The following is a 19,184-nucleotide window of genomic DNA, read 5'->3' on the forward strand; positions in this document are numbered from 1 at the left end:
TCTTTCCCTCTCTCGCGTTTGCGCTCAACTACATAAACGGCCTCGCGGATAAATGACCCCAAGCTCCTTGCCTCCTTGCTTTTCCTCTTTGTGATCTTCCATTTTTGCTTTCTCCTCACTCTCTCTCTCTCTCTCTCTCTCTCTCTCTCTCTCTTTCTATATATATATATATATATATATATATATATATATATCTGTTTCACTTGGTCCATTCAATGGAATAGTCAGTGCAAATGCAATAAAACCTTAGCCAACATACGGATACATTTATTTTTCTTTTCTGTGCCGAAAAGGAAGCCTCTCTCGACTCTCTCGAACGCAGTCCAGGTATCTCTTATTTGCTTTCGGTACATTCTGATACGCTTTTCGCTTGCCCATTTAGCCTAAAACAACTGCTGCGTAGGTTGATACATTCACGTTTTTCTATTCAATAGATTAGTCCTCGGTATACTAAAGAACGAATTACCAGCATTTATAATAACTTAAAAGTCCGTTCTTAATTAATGCGCTACTGGCAATATTCTCTCTAAAATTAATCCTTTTCTTATTATATAATAAAAATAAAAAATTGTACTCAAGAACCATGTTTAGCTTGCAAGCTCATCACTGATGATAACGTCTTTTTATGCCTGTCATAATGTCTCGAACGAGATACTATTGACTTTTCCCAGCTTTTGCGGTGGCTGTATAGAAATGGGAGGTCGATCGATTGTTTACACGGGATGCGTGGAATGAAGTGTCACGCGATACTTTCTACGCTGAGGGTAGATCGAGTTTACTTTTCTGTCTTTTACTTTCATCTTTGGAGAAGACACGGGAAATAACAGAAGGGCTGCCATTACCGGTGCTTGCCTAAACCATTAAATTCCCTCTTCTTCCGGGGAATGTGTCAATCTACTCAAACTTGCAAAACATGCAGTGTTCTTTTTTCTCTCCCACTGCATGCTCTGAATAGAGTTGAAAATACTTTCATACACTCGGAATTCCCATTCTTATATGATACTACGATAAGTTTTATGAATAATTTACACTTCGTAATCCTATAAATCACGCTTTCAGAATTGACAATGATAAATTAAGTAATTATAACGCTCAATTATGCGTATACTCGATCATTATTAACAAGAGTATCTCCTGCAGTCATTAACGAAAATTTCTGTAAATGTATGGCCGTCTTCTCGCGAATAACCTGCGCCTCGATTATTTTTTTGTTCGAAATCCTAAAGATGTATTATTTAATAATAGCGTTTTGCGAAACCTCTGGAAATAGCACGTATTATTTCCCAACTCTCGGTGTTTCGTAGCATTTGTTCCAAAGCTTCGCCCTTATAAGTATTATCAGTCACCGATGCACCACAATTAAGTGGTTCGCCTACTTACACAAACGAATCAGTACGAATCCTTAAAAGAGAAAGTTTACATAAAAGTCTGTACGATGTGCCGCGGCGTTAATACAAATGTCTATCGTGCATTACCTCGTGCCACGAACAGATCGCTCGTTACGCATAATAAAAGGTGGCGGCCAAAAAGTCTTTATCGTGAACGTATATATCCGTCCGCTCTAGAAATCGCTATTAGCCAGTCTGTCGAGACTCCCTAACATCGGCTTTCCGATAGAGATAAGAATTACGCGCGAAATTCATGTTGCTTATCCGACCGAACCTCTCTTTCCGAGGTTGGCGCTTTGCTTGAAAAATAAAAAAATTTAAATGGAGTTGGGAGCGGCCGACGCCGACGAAAAGCGAGATTGTCAATAAAGGATCGGCCAACGTTAGCTGCAACAGCTCGAGTCTTTCACGATGGCACGTGTGCGCCGGAGCCATCCTCTTTATTTTTGCTCGCTTCTTATATCGCTTATTCGGTGAAGGCCGGCGACGCGCATACAAACAGAAACGCTCGTTTTTTCAAACGGTGACGCTTTGGTCTTCAAAGTACGCGCTTTCCGTCGGATCTGCTTAGCCTTTCAATTAATCAACCACGTTAGTGTGACTCGCATGTCATAGGGGGCTCACCTTTGGGCTTCCATTATCATAGCTTGACTTACCTGAAATAAAGAGAAGCAATGTTAGATAAAAATAGTCGGTGCTTAGCTGATGCAACGTCTGACTTGTGTAATGTGACGCAAATGTTAAAGGGACTTGGGATCGAGCGAAGCTGGGATCACGACAGACGACCCAAGCCTCTATTTGATTATGAATAGGCGCGATAAATCGAGTAATACGCTAACACGAGTAGCTTTTACAGCTGTAATAATGTAGTAGTAGTACAACCATTAAAAGAGGACGATCATATTAAAGGCGCGCGTTTTCAAGTTTTAAACAAATCCGAAGGCGCCGCATTGTTATAAGATACTTTCACGGGCACTTGCGCATACACATCGGGGCGCGTGCATATATGGCTAATTACATTTATCGGAAATGCCGATCCTTATTCCAATTACTATTTATTTCCTGTACGTTATAGAGATTGCAGGGTAACGTTAAATAATAATTAGGGCATACGTATCGAGGCAATAATCGTACGTAACCCCTTAGACAATAGAGCTGAGGGGAATAAAGAGAAACCGCGGGAGATATAACGTCGGATCCCGCGGGTGTACTTTGTCGTATTTTTATGCCGACGGGTTTTCTGCGAAGCGAACTTGGCGATGCCAATGCGTATGTGCGCGGAAGTCGGGCGCCTGTGTGAGCTTCGCCAGTATACACGTAAAGCGCCATGGCGCGGTTCGGCGTGGAGAAGAGGAAGGCTGTTGGAAGGAGGTGGGGATACGGAGAGGGAGGGAGGTTGAGAGGCAAAGGCTTACGTTCGTGTGCGCGAGCGGAGAAAAGGAGAAAAAAAAATGACGGACGTGGGTCAGTTAACGGAGGCATCCTCGAGACGCGGCTCGCTTATAAACATCACGGCGGCAAAGCTCAAAGGCCATTTTCATCAATTATTTGACTTTTTACGCTATCGATGCTAATTGGCGGTCGAGCACTACGGAGCTCGAGGTGATTTTTCTTAATTATTTCATTCCGTCCCGCTACCCTCCCCCCTTCTTCCTCGGCGCTACGGGTTGCAGTGTTATCATTGTTAATTAAGATAAGCGTCGATAGCTTTGTGGGCTGACGTTCTTCATTGCTCGTGAAAATCGAAATACGAGAGTCGCATCGTTCGTAGTAGACTACAGGGAATCGTGATTCTAATCGAGGCCATTTGAATTAAGAATAGAAGAAGCCGATGATGATAACGGAAGCCCATGCCACACATGGATTATTTATATGAGCTTTATTCACATTTTCATACATTCATTTTCTTTAAAGTTGACCGAGCTTACGTGCCTATTCACTACTATATCTTTTATGCTGACGAACTTTTCTAATATTATGCGTTTGAGTTTTGTTTTGTATTTGCTTTTTTAGCTAAATTCTTGCGCTAACGATACTAATCGATTAATTAGATAGGGAAAATGATCTTTCGCAAGCTCAATAAACAAAAGCTTCGTAAATAATTCTCTTCCAAAAGCGGCAAAATGTACTATTCGAGGGTAATCGATTAAATAAAAATGTTGAATTTTAGTCACAGAGACTGTTGCCGAATAAAAGCGACTTACGTGAATAATCGCGCTGGTGATAGGAGGGGACAGAGAGGAAAGATGGGCTTTTTATGAGAAGCTCGTAAGATACGCAGTATCGGGGCTAAAAGCGCGCAAATAACAAGTCGGATGGGTCTCATTGTTATCGTAGAAGCCCTCGATAACGCGCAACGACAAGGGAATCGCATTAAGCGGCCAGCGTTTGATGATTACCACGATGCATCGTCATTTTCACCATCAGACTCGTGGCTGTGTTTTTAGGCCGTTGTGCTTTTTCGGTCGTCTACCTTCAGTCGCGATTGCATTCACTTTTGCTAATGCGGTGGTTAAGCGAAAACTTTAAGAACGGTACGATGCGCGAACTTTGAAGAGTGCCGGTGATTTATCGCCTCGATTTGCTTTTCAACCTCATTCTTTTTCACGATGAGTTTTGTACTAAGATTACGTACATAGGGATATTCTTATAACGACAATTATTCTTATAACATTAATGATAATAAGCATACCGTTTATTGTGATTATAGGTGCTTAAATATGATCTATTCTACATTTAAACAGTAAATATCGTACGGTTAATTTAAAGCACTGAAATCGCGATAATTTTTAGAGCATTGTATCTTTCGATACAAATGATTTTAAATTTACATTTAATTACGATGCAATCGATGAAATCGATATAAGGGCATTGAATAAAATAGTATTAATATTGATAATAAATACGATTGTTCATTTAACATTACGTAAATATGTATTATATTATATCTTATCATTATATTATTAGTACTTTTATATTTTCTATGGTGCATTAACAATAAATATAAATAACGCATTGATATTCAAAGTAATTAATGAGAATATTAAGTGAAATTAATATGGTTAATAATTAGTCATGAGTATTTAATATGTAAATCATTTTGTTATAAATACATGTTTCCGTTAAGTCTAATCCAATAGTGACCGATATACAAATTATTAACAATTTAATATAAATTTGATAGTACCATTTACTGATCCAGATAAAAATAACTAAAAATAAATATAAATTGTCGCCTAAATAATTAAATAGAAATAAATTGTCATATATATAAATAAAATTATATTACTTTCGTGTCTAATGTTAGATTCAAAAATAAATTAGTAGCTTGAATAAGAGAAAATTTCAAATACTTGATGGTTTATATATCAACTTGTAACTACTAAAAGATTATTTATTATTTTAGTAGTAAATAAATTTCATGTAAAATATTATTTTGAAGAATCGCAGTTAATTAAATAGGAAACAACATTTTTTAACTGTGGCGCTTAACATTTTTATAAATAACAAAAATTTCTTGACATTTCAATAAATAACATATACAAATAGAAATGACCATTTACTTTTTAATGTTGTGAATAAATTTCGTTGAAATTGCTTCCAATATCTATTCCATACACACCGGTTTTCTGTTCGACTCACAACCGGTACTTTTATTCTTGTTTTATGTGCTGGTCTTTTCCAAAGATCTGATTGCTCGTAGATTAATTAGCCATAAGCGCGTATGCTTAATTATAGTTAAATTAGTGGACGATCTCGTATGACGAGCAAAAACGAAAAATGACTTTAGAATATAAATGTAACTACAAATATTTTTCAACCGATGATGCGTTTATGATATAGCAATTCAATTTACAGTATAATATATTTTGTAGCTTATTTTATAAATTATCTTTTCTCATTTGTATTGTAATCTTTATAATTCTCGCATATTAGTAATCGAATAGTTATCAATAGTCTTTCAATTTTAAATGAAGAGTTATTGGCTTCTAAGTGTGAAAAGTTAGCGTTTAAGGTGGGTTAAGTAGGCTTAAGTAGCGTTTAAGTAGGCTAAAAATAAAAAGCATCAGCAATTTACATGTCGTTTGCTTTTGGGCCATAAGGCTGTCTTCTTATCATTGTATCACTATGTATAATCGTACATTTTCGACATTTTATGACTCTTAAATTTTTCTTCTACGGATAAGTTGATTGAACTTTATAATCTGCATAATAAAACTTCATCCCTATATATGTATTCTAATGTAAATGTAGTGAAAGTGGGTTGTCAGATTTTCGTTTAAAATTCAATTTAAAGATTGACTTGAAATTGATTTAGAATGTATCATATGAAATAATATCGATTAAATTATTGCCGAATTATCGTCATCCATCAAATCGAATTACTGATAATGTATATTTAAAATTTTGTTATCTTTGGATTAATGACTTATTAGTTATGGCAAGATATTAAGGGTGAAAAATGTCCAAATGAATTCAACATCATAATAATAGTTAGTGTCATTAATTAACTGTAACGATGCAAAGCATCGACTTTGCAGCGGAACTTACAAAAAAGGGCAAAACATGAAATGCATCGAAATATTTCTCTTGGCACTGAAGCCTCTATCAAAGCGATTTTCCCTTCGATTAAAGTAAAGTAACGTCGGCCGATCGGAGTGAGTAATCCACTCGGGTCGTCAGATTGTCGGTGGTATGGTTGCGAGTCAGTGCACAAGGAACGCGCCAATAAAGAGACGCCGGTCGACTGAGAGACGTCGCCTCTTTCTCTCTCTTTCTCTTTCTCATTCTGCATGGCATAACATCCCCGCCCTGCTCTCGTCGCTCAACCACCGCCCGCCGACCGAGTACAAAAAATAAAGAATCAAATCGTCAGACGTTCGCCGTCATCGCGACTCTTAATTAATCGCGCCGGTTACAACGATACTCTCACGCGCTTGCCGCCCACGCTAATATTTTCCTACTGCGGTGCCTCGGAGATATGGGAAAAAAGGCAACGGATAGCGAGAGCTTGTATGAGTGTAAATGCGCGCTCAAGGTATTTATAGTTGACGCGTATTCTCCATCTTGCTCGCTCGCTTTTATTATCGTAATAACATTACGGCGGTCAGCTTTTGAAGCCACTCTCCGTGCTCGTCCGCCCGCTCGAGTCGTCTCTCGGGGGAGGGAGACAAGTTGACGACGAGCGACTCGACGTACGGGCACTTTTTCCTTCGTACCAGAGGCCTCTCGTGTGTCTGCCAGTGCCAGCCGCCAGTCACACGCAGATTGAAACGATAGAGTTCTCCGGCCCCTTGTTTTCCCTCGAGCACCAATTTCGTGGAATCAGTCGAGTGCCCGCCATTTTATTACCGCGCTTAATTATTTACACTTGCTTAGATGTATTAACGACCTGCATCCCCCGCGCTTCCGCCGTCATCGTTCCGCGATCGGCGAGATTCGCTTTTGTTTTTGCCATTATTCTTTACAAAGCCAGCACGTTGATTAATTCGGATTGCGGATTTCGCGCGCACTGAGGCTTACAAAAATTTCATGATGTAACGTTATATGGGAGATTTATTTTTTGTTTATTCACCTCAGAGATTCGCGCGCATTTTTCGTCATCGTGTTTAATAGATTTGTTCCACAGGTTGGATTGGTAGATTTATAAATTGGTAGGTTTAATAGGCGTAATGATCCTGATACGAGAAGGCAATAATGACTTTTCCGAATTGTAATTTATTTACTGTGTCGGGCAAATAAATAAAATAGATTCTGTAATTAAGACGTTGGCATCATGATTGGCTGATAAAATTTATTTCTGACAGCTTCTTTAAGAGCCCTAATGAATCACACTAATTTCTATTTTTATTGCATTTCGATACTGTCAGTGTACAATATTCTATTAATTTTATTAGAGATAAGGGGAAAAATAAAAAAAAAAATAATGCCCTACAAAACAAATTTGTAAATCGATAAAGATATGAAACGACGATAGTCTGTCACTTTTTTGTCTTGTTTATTAATAGATTCCTTATTCAATAAGCAAGCATATCATCAATCAAACTTACAAAAAAAAAAAAAAAAGAAAAAAAAAATGAAATTAAAACTTCTAACTATATATGAATTCTAACTAAACTTAGTATTTTTAAAAGTAAAAAAGCCAAGGATTAATCTCGAGTTTTGCTTCCCGAATGTTATGTACTTTTATACTACCTCGTAAAAGAATACTTCGCCCTTAGATAATTAAATGACAAAATTAATAGTTAAATGTATAATCGGAAGTGCCGCCTTGTGAGCTTCAAACACAGCATGTTGAATATAGATTTTTCTGACACCCCTGTGCCAGGAGTGAGAACATTCGTGACTCGTTATTATCATTGAGAGACGTGTCTCTAAGCTCGATATAAAGCAAGGCTAAGCGCTTTACAGAATGATCTTATGCTAAGACTGAATTAAAGTCTCGTACTTATGATATGTAGGTCTGTATATGTGTACGTATCGCTCATGATACTCCATGAACTATTGTTGCTTTTACGATGTCTTTTTTTTTTAGTGAGCACAAACAAGGGACACATTATTGGATTATGTAAGTTTAGGCGATATCAATACTATTTTCACCTTGAATGCATAACGTTTCAGCGGTCGAAACGCTAATTTATCTTTATCTCTTATAACTTGCGATCTTTTATTACCATCTGTATAAACAGTGTTTATAAATTGCGTTATTCTTAAAACTGTATCATGGTGTACAGATTACGAGACCCTTGCAGCTGGCTCTTAAATCCTCGAGCTTATTGTCTAATTTTGTATTGGAATGTTGTCTCAGATTTCTTATAATAGGCAAACAAATAATCCCTAATAAATCAACATTAATTTAGAGCTTAAATAAAAATATCATGGATGAGTGCTCGAATTACTCTTTAGTATTGCTTTACGCTGCGTGTAATGAAATACGCGAGTGGTAGAACGTGTGGAATATATTGTTAGCAATTGATTTAAGTTTAGTTCAAACTTTAGTATGATGAAAATAAATCGTCAGAGTTGATAAAATTGAAAGTGTGACAAAGTATATCTACTTAAGGACTTGAATTTTCATTTCAGATCGAATATTTGCAATTTATTATTACAATTTACTTACAATTTTTAATTTATTGTACGTTTTTTTATGTATAAATATTAAGCTTATGAGATAAGTAAGAAAAAGCTAAGCACTACACACTGCATGTTTTCCCAACATTATTAATTGTACCGAAATTTAACTGCTAGTTAGGTGCTCTTAAAATAGCATTTCTATGAATGAAAATGTTGGTCTGTGAAGCTTGACTGAGAAATTTTCAACGCAAAACAGTATAAATAAGGATAGGAATATCGCTAATAACGTATTACACAAGAGCATGCATAATTCAATGACTCTTATTTACTCGATTAATTAGTCGACCAAATAATTCACGTAAGATCAACTGCCAAGAGTCATTGTCTATTTGAGTACCATGCTTAAAAGAGCCAATAACCCCCGACGTCGCGCTCCTTTTTCAATCATTAATTCATAGGTTTGAGATCCTAGATATATTTATCAAGAAAGCTTTCATCGAAATCCATAAGTACAGGAGCATGAGTAGGTAATACGTCAATAGCTATGCCGTACTTGATAGATAAAGGAATATTAGCAGTACGCTCTAAATCATCAGGACGAGTGGGAATGTGCGCTAAATTGTCATTCTACGAAGACTAATTCCCGGGGCATCGTCAAAGCACCCGATGAAAGAGAATGCATTTCTCACAGCCTCGGGCATGTTTCATCGCCCACGGCGCTTTTATTTTTTTAAAAACCCACACGAAGATAACGTGCTCAGTGATAATTGCAAGCCTTTATTAGACTCTAATAGCCGATGAAGAGTTTCCGAATCATCCGCACAAAATCATAAAAGACAACATGATAAAAGAAAAAGTTTCGTAATAATGAATACATTTTCTCGAAGTCATGAATGGGCAAAAAAATCAATATGAGCCAATTGATGAAAAAAAAAAGTAAAAATTCTTTGCAATCTCATTAAATATTCCTTTAATTTTATGTGCGATTAAAATACCGATTATTAACAGCGCGTATTATGAAAGGTGACCGAACGAAGCCTGGGCGCGTCATTTGCGACAATCCGTTGAGCGTTTTGGACACGTCTATCTATCTATATCTCTCTCTCTCTCTCTCTCTCTCTCTCTCTCGTGTGCGTGCGTACGACCCACTCTTTAAGAAGTTTTATTATCCATCCAAGATCCCTTGTTCAGTGTGTAAAGGTAACTAATTCCTCTCGGTTCGATAACTCTCATCACTGATTTCCTCTTACTGATTCCTTCGAATAAATATAAATTCGAGTTCGTTGTAAATATAAATTGTTCGGATAGCATACTTAGCGCAGAGCCCTCCTCCTCCTTTCCTCAAAGAGCTGTAAAAACGTAGCTAACTTTCACGGGGCACGGCAAAAATTCGGCAGCGCGTGACGCCTGAGTAGTAGTGCACTGACGATCAAAGTAACGGTCGGCGCGACACGAAGATGCGCGCGGGGCTGCTAGAACAAGATCAAAGCCTAGAGGCTGAGCAAACAAGCCACTCGTCGGCTCTTTAAATGTAACGTCTGCCTCCCTCCTCCCATCGTGCACACGTGCACGCGTTTACACGTCAAAGTGGCTAGCGATCATGGCTTTTTAACGGCTTTGCCACTTACTGCAAAGCCCTTCAGCTCCCACCCAAGCATTACCAAAAACCGTCGATGAATTAATTCCCCTTTGTGCCGTGATTGTACCTAACCTTGATTCTTATAATATCGTGATTGCGTTGATGCGATGCAGCGCAAATAGTAACATAACTCGACGATCGACCCAAAAATACCAGGGCACGACAGAGTGAGTGTATGCGCGCGCGTGTGCCTGAGTGAATGAACGGGAGTGGGAAGGTACATTTGCGTATAAGCGCGTGTGTGTGGAAGAAGCATCGCGAGAGCCCGACGGAATTAGTCACTCGCGAGGCTCGTTAATATCTCTGAAAATAATTCAGTGTCTTGCGAGCGCTCGCATCGTAAATCTATCGCGGAGTGGCACGGCTGGCTAGCCGAGCTCTTTACGAAACGAAACAATTACGACGGGTCGAAGGGGGCGGCAAAGCGAACGAAGCACTTCAATAACGCGCCCGGCTCTCGTATCTCTCGTCTCGCTTATCTGGCTCTGAACTCGCGGCCGGCCGCTTCTGTGGCGCGCTCCTCGCTTATCGCGCCCGTGCGCCGAAGATGATTTACGGCTTCTGGCGTAAATGAAGCCGCCGGCACCTTTGATCGCTTATCGACGTCTGCACGAGCCTGGGCCTCACCACGCCGTAGCATTGAGCCTTTCCCTCATAGGTCCGATCATCAGCCCCTCAACCAGGGAAGCGCGAGGTTATTTCTTCATTGGTGGCTTGGGATCCCATCTCCCATCTCCCACCTCCTCCTCCTTTTCCTCCTCCCACCCCGTACTTAACACAGAAGTTCGCGGAGAATTGGCGACTTTGGCACAACCAAACGTATGGTCTTTACGATAATAGACGCGAATTTCAAATGTAAGTACTGGATGTTTACAAATGAAACGGTTCGCGCGTATATTTCCATTTTATATCGCACCTCAGCATTTACGAGAGCCCTAAGTCCGATCCTATTTTAGAGAAGCTGGCGATTGATGTAATTTGGCATTGATATTGAAGAGCTTGAACGCTTGGAATATAATTTTATAAATTCACTATGTGACGTTCGCTATAAAAACAAAACAGCTTTTCTTCAAACTCTCACTGAAAATTATTGAAAATTAAAAGTTCTTTATCTCACGTCGTTTAATCGAACGATCGCATGATTGGCCTAATGTCAACTGGCATCTTCTTATTCTTGATAAATACTTTTGAAAACTCGAATACCAATCTAAGCATCCATGCTGTTTATGTGAGAGTGAGATGTGAGAGTCGAGGAGTCACGCGATGACCAATATGTTCTTTTACATGAACTTGTTCATAGCGCGACTACATTTATGCTCGAATAAGAAATACATATCACTCCATTCTTGTCTTTTGGCGGAAACATTCTTCTAAGTTTTTCTTCGTTTCCCCTTGTTTTTCAATAACGATTGGGCGAGATAACGAGGTGCATGTAAAAATTGTTACTTCGATTGTAACATTGTTGTTTATGTATGCATCGACTCGTTCGCGCGTAGTTACGTCACGAGATGCGCTGGCTCTCGTTTTATCGTTTTATTATTGACGTGCATCTCTCTTGCTTTCGCATGAACGAGTTCTGAAACTGTCGACTTTCATAATCGTCGTCGCGTCGACGCTTGGCAAATGACTGAATCGTTTCATCAGCTCATCGTTAACATTACTTTCGCCGACGCTGCGCGCGAAAGCGAATGATGCCGATGAAGTATACAATACACTCCAGTTAATAAACATTCTTGAGTACGCAAAGTTCTAAAAATGCAGGGATATTTGACAGTGTCTACTGTTTTTTATACAGTATTTTCAAGAACTGTGCTACACTCTTACAATACATATGCACGTACAATTCAACCATCATAATACACTGTAATCGAACAATTGAAATTTATCTACATTTGGTATTTATAACTTTGTTAAATAATGCGGCACTCTTGCATAGTAGATAATTATCGTTTGGAATTTATCGAGGTAACGGCGATAAGCGAGTGCGGGCTTCCACATCTTGTTTCTTATGTGGGTAAAGTGTCAAAGAGCCGCTAACGCACGCCGAGACCTTTGATTCACGATCGTGTAATTGTATTGGCAGCTATAACCAGTTCCGATCAGGGGCAATCTTACCGGAAGTACTCGGTTTCAAACGCAAGTGCTTACCATCGCTATTTTTCCACGAACTACCGTTGAACAAATATTACATATTTTAAATTTTGAATCATCGGATGTTACAAAAGCATTGTAGATTTGATGTAATATGTCCTATATTTGAGAAACCGACTTCCTACATAATTATCACTAATTATTATGATTTTATTCTTAAGTTAGATTAATTTTAAGATGACTATTTATCGACTATTATATATATTCTATACTTGAACTTAATTAAAAGATCAATAATCAATACAAATTACGATGTTCCGCGTCGCTCTTTATGTGTCATGATCGATCCATTAAGAAACCAACTACGTTGTTCCTCTTATGGAAAAAGACATCTTGTTAAATACAGATTTGTCCATAACTTGTTGGTGGCTTACACGTTTCTATACGATATATTTTATCACATTTAAGGACTTTATTACTTGACACCTACCAAATACGTATTATTCACTATAATGATACATTATTAGAAATCCGGCATAAAGGCAGTACACGTCCGACATTGGTTTGATTACATTTTTTAGAATGAAAAAAAAAACATGCAATATATTTCAAAATATGAATTAAAGTACCATAAGGCGGAAATGTAATAACAAATTCCGGACAAGCTAGGAGCTTAGCTATATCATAAACTACTACTAAAATATACTTTATAAACAGAGACAAAGAAAATAACATTAACAACCAACAGATAAATATGAGGAAAGTTCACGTGACTAGGATACCCTCCCATAAAGCAAGCGCTTCAATAATACCCAACGCTGTACGCGAGTACATCCCCTCACCTCACCCCTCCCAACGCCTTACCAACAATTTCGATCGTCCACGCATACGTAATTAATGGGGTTCCAGGGCGTTCCCCGTGAGCGCTAATTTCCACGGTACTCGGAAGCACGGTCGTGGGGCCACGGGTCCCATTGTTTCCCGCCGCGAGCGTCCAACGGAGCGCTCAAAAAGCCCAACCTCGTTCTCCAGCAGCCTTTACGAGGCGTTCTCCTCGTCTTTCCTTTTCACCGTACGCAAACGAGCGAACGCGAGTCGCCGCCGCCACGGCCGGACATAAATCACAAATTAATATCAAAGTGCACGAGAGCGGCCCCCCGACGTTAGCTTATTATTGCTCGCGAGCACTTGTAAAATTCCGACCTCTTGTGCGCGCTTTCTTTCACACCGCACTCCTTCGACTTTCGATAAACCCACTCCCTCCGTTTCACCCTTCCGCCCACGCTGCTGCAACCGACACTGCCCCACCATTCCTTATTGTACTCGTCGGAACTTTCCGACAGCAACGCTGACAGGGTTCCTGTGTAACCGCCAGGAAGAATGGATTTTTCGCGAAGCTTAATCGCTTTCGCGCTACCCTGCCTCTTCTCAATTTACACGTGCATTCATTCAAAATATTCCGCCCGTTATTTACGATTCACAGGGTTTGTACTTCAATCAGACTCCGAGCGTTCCTTATCGGGGCCCCGTGCTGTATTGTGCCATACTTATTGCTCTTTTTATTGTTCATATGCCTGCACATACGCACGCTGAATAAACTGATTTTGTATGCTATTGATATTCCTTATTTATAAATCAAATCAATTAGTAACTTAACTTAACGGTTTATTTTTAATACGCTTCTGTTTTCAATGACTTTTTACCGAGCGGTGAAAAGCACGATAAATCGGTTTTGCCAATGCAGCTCTTGGAGATTCTTGGGACAAACGTGGTCTTGACTTTATAAAACGAGGGTGCTTGAGAAAGCATGCGAACGTTAATTTATCATTCGCGACATGCGAGATTGAGTGGGGACAACTATTTGATAATTACTTGTTAAATGACCTACAAAAATGTGATAACCTGCGATTCAATTTTAATATAAAATAGCACCCGAAAAATCACAAGATCGTTAACTTTCATTGTCTTTTATTACTATTAAATTAAATTCGTAAATGCACTTGGATATTCCGATCGGTATGTTTTTTATATTTTCTTGTGATTTAAAATTATTTCCAGCAAAACATACGAATTTCTTCGTGACCTATCACTTAAACATCGATGTCTCTTATAAATGAATGCATAAAGCAAACTAAAAATCATTCTGCTGGCTGAGATAAAGTCTAATCTGCTTACAACTGCCACAACTTCGGTGCATATGAATTTCATATCGACTAACAACGCGAGGAAAAAAATTAACCACAAAGCATCATCCCTGCCACGATGAATCCAATGAATTCCTGGTAGCACTAACGACTATGAAGTTAAAAAAATTATGGCAGAGCCGAACCCCGCTAGTTTTTCCATTAAAAATCCGAAAGCTCCGGGTGGCTTATTCATCGGCTCGCCTTTTCTTCTGCTTTCATTTTCCTGTTCAGCATCTTACGTATTTTCTCACTCCCTCTAACAGTGGCGTCGATTTCTCGTTCTCGCACACCTCCGGGCCCATTTTAGTTTCTCCACGTGGGATATATACGGGCCGTGCAAAGCCGAGCGTTAATAAACGATCCGAGATCAAAGCCCTTGCGAGACGATTCCCGCTCTCATTAGCGGCGATGAAACGAAACTCGAATCATCGGAGCATGGAACGCGAGTGCGCCATCATGGCCAAAAAAAGAAAAAGAGAAAGAGAGACGGAGAGAGAGAGAGAGAGAGAGAGAGAGAAAGAGAGTCGACGAATAAAGACGTGCGTGCGTGCAAGTCACAGCCAAGTGAAATAAAAAAAAATCGCGACGATCGCCAGTGTCATTATTGCGCTGCGATCGCACATACCTCGTGTTCATTTGCAGCGAATTGCACAATAATAAATAATCGTTGTGACTCTTGATTTTAACTCATAGTATTATTACTATCTACAATATTCGATAAACATGATCGATTTTTCATTTTTCATAATTTTATTTTATAGAAATTCGGTTGACGGCTGATGGTTGACGGATAATATTTCGTGCGGTTCTCAATTTTATGATAAAATTAATTTGCAACTGTATTAAAGTCATACATTTATTTATTAAAGAGAAGGGACAATTCACAGTCTTGTTGCATCATACATATGCACAGTTAGAAATTTCCATAGCTTCACGTAACAAACTCAACAATATGTATACAACTTTAAAAACATAGTCCAAGATGTATATAGTAATTGCCGATATAACAACAGTACGTTAATTATAGACGATAAGTTTTTATGACAAAGTAAAAATACATAAAAATATTATATACAAAATACGTAGAACCCTGTGCGTGTTCAGCTTTATCCCCCTCCCCCTACTCTTTCACTCAGTCACTCAAAACTCTCCATCTTCAACGATTATATTTATAGTACATTTCATCTCTTTTATGCACATATATATATATATATATATATATATATATATATATATATATAATGAAAATACAATAACATTTATAGAATCGGTACAAAAGTTTCAATTAACAATTAATTTTATTTTCATCAATTTTTATCAATTTTCACTCATTCGCATTTTCCTTTACGTTAATCTCACTCTCATTATCTTACACACCTTCACCTCCTCCGCTTCCATTATTTGACGCATCATTCATTTTATTCATATTTGAAGGTGACGATACATGTGCTCTCATTTGTAAGGAATTATCGATTATACCGATAAGACGATCTTCCTTCTCTTCTTTCATATCTGCTCTCGGACTGGCACCGAGTTTATAATTATCAGTTCGAGAAATCGGTTAACATTCGTAACGCCAAATATGTCCATTGATGTACTTCAACACAACTTTTGAACATCTTCATACCTGATAATGTACACTCAATAGATATTTAATTGCACATAATGAAATCCCTATAGTTACGTGCATTTTAACATAATAATTGTGTTCACGTTAACAGATAACCAATTAAACAAAATAGCCGCAAAATATGCTCTATTAAGCATAGAGTGCACAAATAAATTAAATTTCGAATGCAAAGTAAATCTGAAGAGTGCGATTTAAAAATAATAATGAACAAGGATCAAGAAGATCGCGTGACAGTCAATAGCATTGGATGTAAGAGCTAAATATTCTAGCAATAGCGTATCGGAAAAGTTACATTATGGCGCACGAGTAAATGTATATTTCGCACTGGTCTGATAACCGGAAGCTAGTCTCGAACGGAAATTTCCTGTAGTTGTGAGCTCTTGAGTTGAAATGCTCGCATCTGTAACACGTACGGAAAGTGCCAAGACAGCATCCGATTAAAGTGTTGTATACGCGCTGTTTTCATGTTCCTTTCTCTTTTTCTATCTCTCATCTTCGTTATGTGACCCATTCTTACTCCGGCGATGACGATCAAGATCTCAAAGACGGACCGGTCGGCATACAAGTACGGAGAAGGGAGGGTGGAAGGGAAGCGCCATGTAAAAACGATGGAGGCCAATGCATTTGCGCCGATGCGAGCACGCGAGCAAGATGTAACAGGCCGATAAGTCGAATGAAAAAGGAAACGTGCACTCTCTCGATACTAAGTTGTCATGCCGCGAATGCATCTTCCTTTCACTCTTTTTCTTTCTTTCTCATCTTCATCCTCCCCAGTCGATTCAATTTTGTTCATTGTTCGCAATCGTAATATTCCGTGAACGTATTTTTCGACCAAATTACATACGTATTGGAAACCGAATGATCATTCGTATTTATACTTTATTACATCCGTAAACAGTGTTATTATGGCAACATACGATTAAAATGACTATTTTTGTACACCATTGGTAACAATTATGAATTTTCGAAGCACATAATCGCTCCAAACGAGTTGTCGACCCCGTTACGGCCATTGTTATATAATCACGCTTCGTAAGGAACGATGTGCAAATCTCTCTCATTAATCACGACCGGTCAAACACAATGCAGAAAGCCGTAACATAATTCACGTACTAAAAAAAGCCTCTACAAAACAGCGGTGGTACGTTCTCGAATGACCGTACATGTCTAAATTATAAAGACAGCTTTGTATCTATAAATTTTACGAAAAATTTGTTCTACGACGAATCATTCCTTCCCTCCAGCTCTCTTTGCCTATTCCATTTTTATATATAAGTAAAGGATGTGTTGGGTAAAAGGAGGTCCACCTTCGCATTGCCCCGTCACCCTCGACCCAACTGACATTCCGTGAGATCGAAGCTAAGCCTGGGCTCGATCGGCTTTGATTCTTGTTTCCATCGAATATATGTATATATATATATATATATATATATATATATATATAATATGGAGGTGGGAGAGAGAGAGAGCGATAGAGAGAGAGAGAGAGAGAGAGAGAGAGAATGAGAGAATGAGAGAGAGAGAGAGAGAGAGAGAGAGAGAGAGAGAGTAGAAACGTAAACATCGAAAGACGAAAGTGCAATTATAATGCACCTATATAAAGCCGCGGGCGTACACTCTCTCATACCTTATTACACCAACAAGTGTCCTCTTATTTCCTATTCTTACCTTCTTTTATTTCTCAAAACTGATAATGGAGAAGAGTGACATTAATTTGCATTACTTTGAAGGCTATCGCATCACTAGCATTGTAATCTAATTACACGAATTTTTACCTGCTCCTAACCGTATGAGCCCTTATCACGTAAAACAATAATCTGATCATTGATGTAGAGAATCACGGCCAGTTTTTGCAAGCACATGCTAATTTAAGTTATATGACTCCGGTAAGTCATTCGATTTTTGCTTAGTGCGCCACAAGTGACTTTTAGCTTTATCAAGAAATGAAATCATTATTTGCTTTTAAAAAGAAATGCGATGTAAACACGGCATTGCAAATTGTGCTTGTCCGAGTATTACTCATGCTACCTAATGGATTTCATGGGCAGTTAATTATTATTGGCCGTGATAGACGAGCGTAAATATGCGAAATGCGCGTGCTTATGAGAGAAAGGACAAACGCATGTTGGCGAATGATTTTAATTTGAGATTCAACGTCTAATCTTTCTAGCATATTTATATACAAATATGTATATTAATAGACCGGGCCCGATCTCTTTTTTCATTAAATAGTTTTCTATCAAGATTTTCTAATCGTCATCTTAATAGCTGGTAAGATTTAGCATTCCAAAATAATTCAACAGTTATTTCAATACAAAATCTCGATGTTTACGAGCGGATCCCGGCCCATTTCAAATTCAGTATTCAAATTTTTTTATTTAATCCGAATTTTGAACTTTACTAATTTATTCGAAATAAATAGAGAAAGGACTTTCAGATCCTCTATGAATACACGCGGTGTAACTAAAAAAAACCAGGCAAATGATGTAAATTGTCAACATTGACAAATATATATATATATATATATTATAATATAATATATAATATAATATAATATAATATAATATAATATATATATATATATATATATATATATATATATATATATATATATATATATATAATGGATAGTTGTATATGAATAAATAAGCTATTCGGAATAAGCAAGTCTCATTTGCATATTGTACATTCATAACTTCCGATTATATAATTATGCAAATAGATAATTCCTTCTATATATATTTATTGTAAGACTTAAATACATATCCAAATTAATATCCAAAATTAGTACATTATACATTTTAGGAAATTATTAATTATATTCCTCTAATTAAACTGTCAGATTTAATAGAGTTCCTCATCTGTCAATAATACATCTCCTTTACAACAAAAACATTTATAGGAAAAAAAAATGATAATGCTATTTATGTATTCCACGCATGGATATTAAATATGAATGGAACAATCATACACTAATATTTACGATTTTATGTAATAAAAGCTCATTTTTAATCTAAATTAGAAAACATTGTAAAAATTAATTAGAAATATTATTTATTTGCTATACTAGTAAGTGAATGCTTTGCTAGTAAGGATCAGTGGTAGCAAATCGCAAAAGACGTCAATTGGATATGCATGTAAAGGTGAGAAAGTACATTACGCTTTCTTAAACGAAG

General features: G+C 37.8%; 1 protein-coding gene across 1 annotated transcript in view; it reads right to left on the minus strand.

Moving 5' to 3' along the window:
- LOC105367291 (frizzled-9-like) overlaps positions 1–19,184 on the minus strand; it is a 41,435-nt gene that overhangs the window by 21,594 nt on the left and 657 nt on the right. The gene's annotated exons all lie outside the window — the stretch shown is intronic.

This window comes from Ceratosolen solmsi, unplaced genomic scaffold (genome assembly GCF_000503995.2).
Source record: "Ceratosolen solmsi marchali unplaced genomic scaffold, CerSol_1.0 scaffold7, whole genome shotgun sequence".
NCBI classification, from domain to species: Eukaryota; Metazoa; Arthropoda; class Insecta; order Hymenoptera; family Agaonidae; genus Ceratosolen; species Ceratosolen solmsi.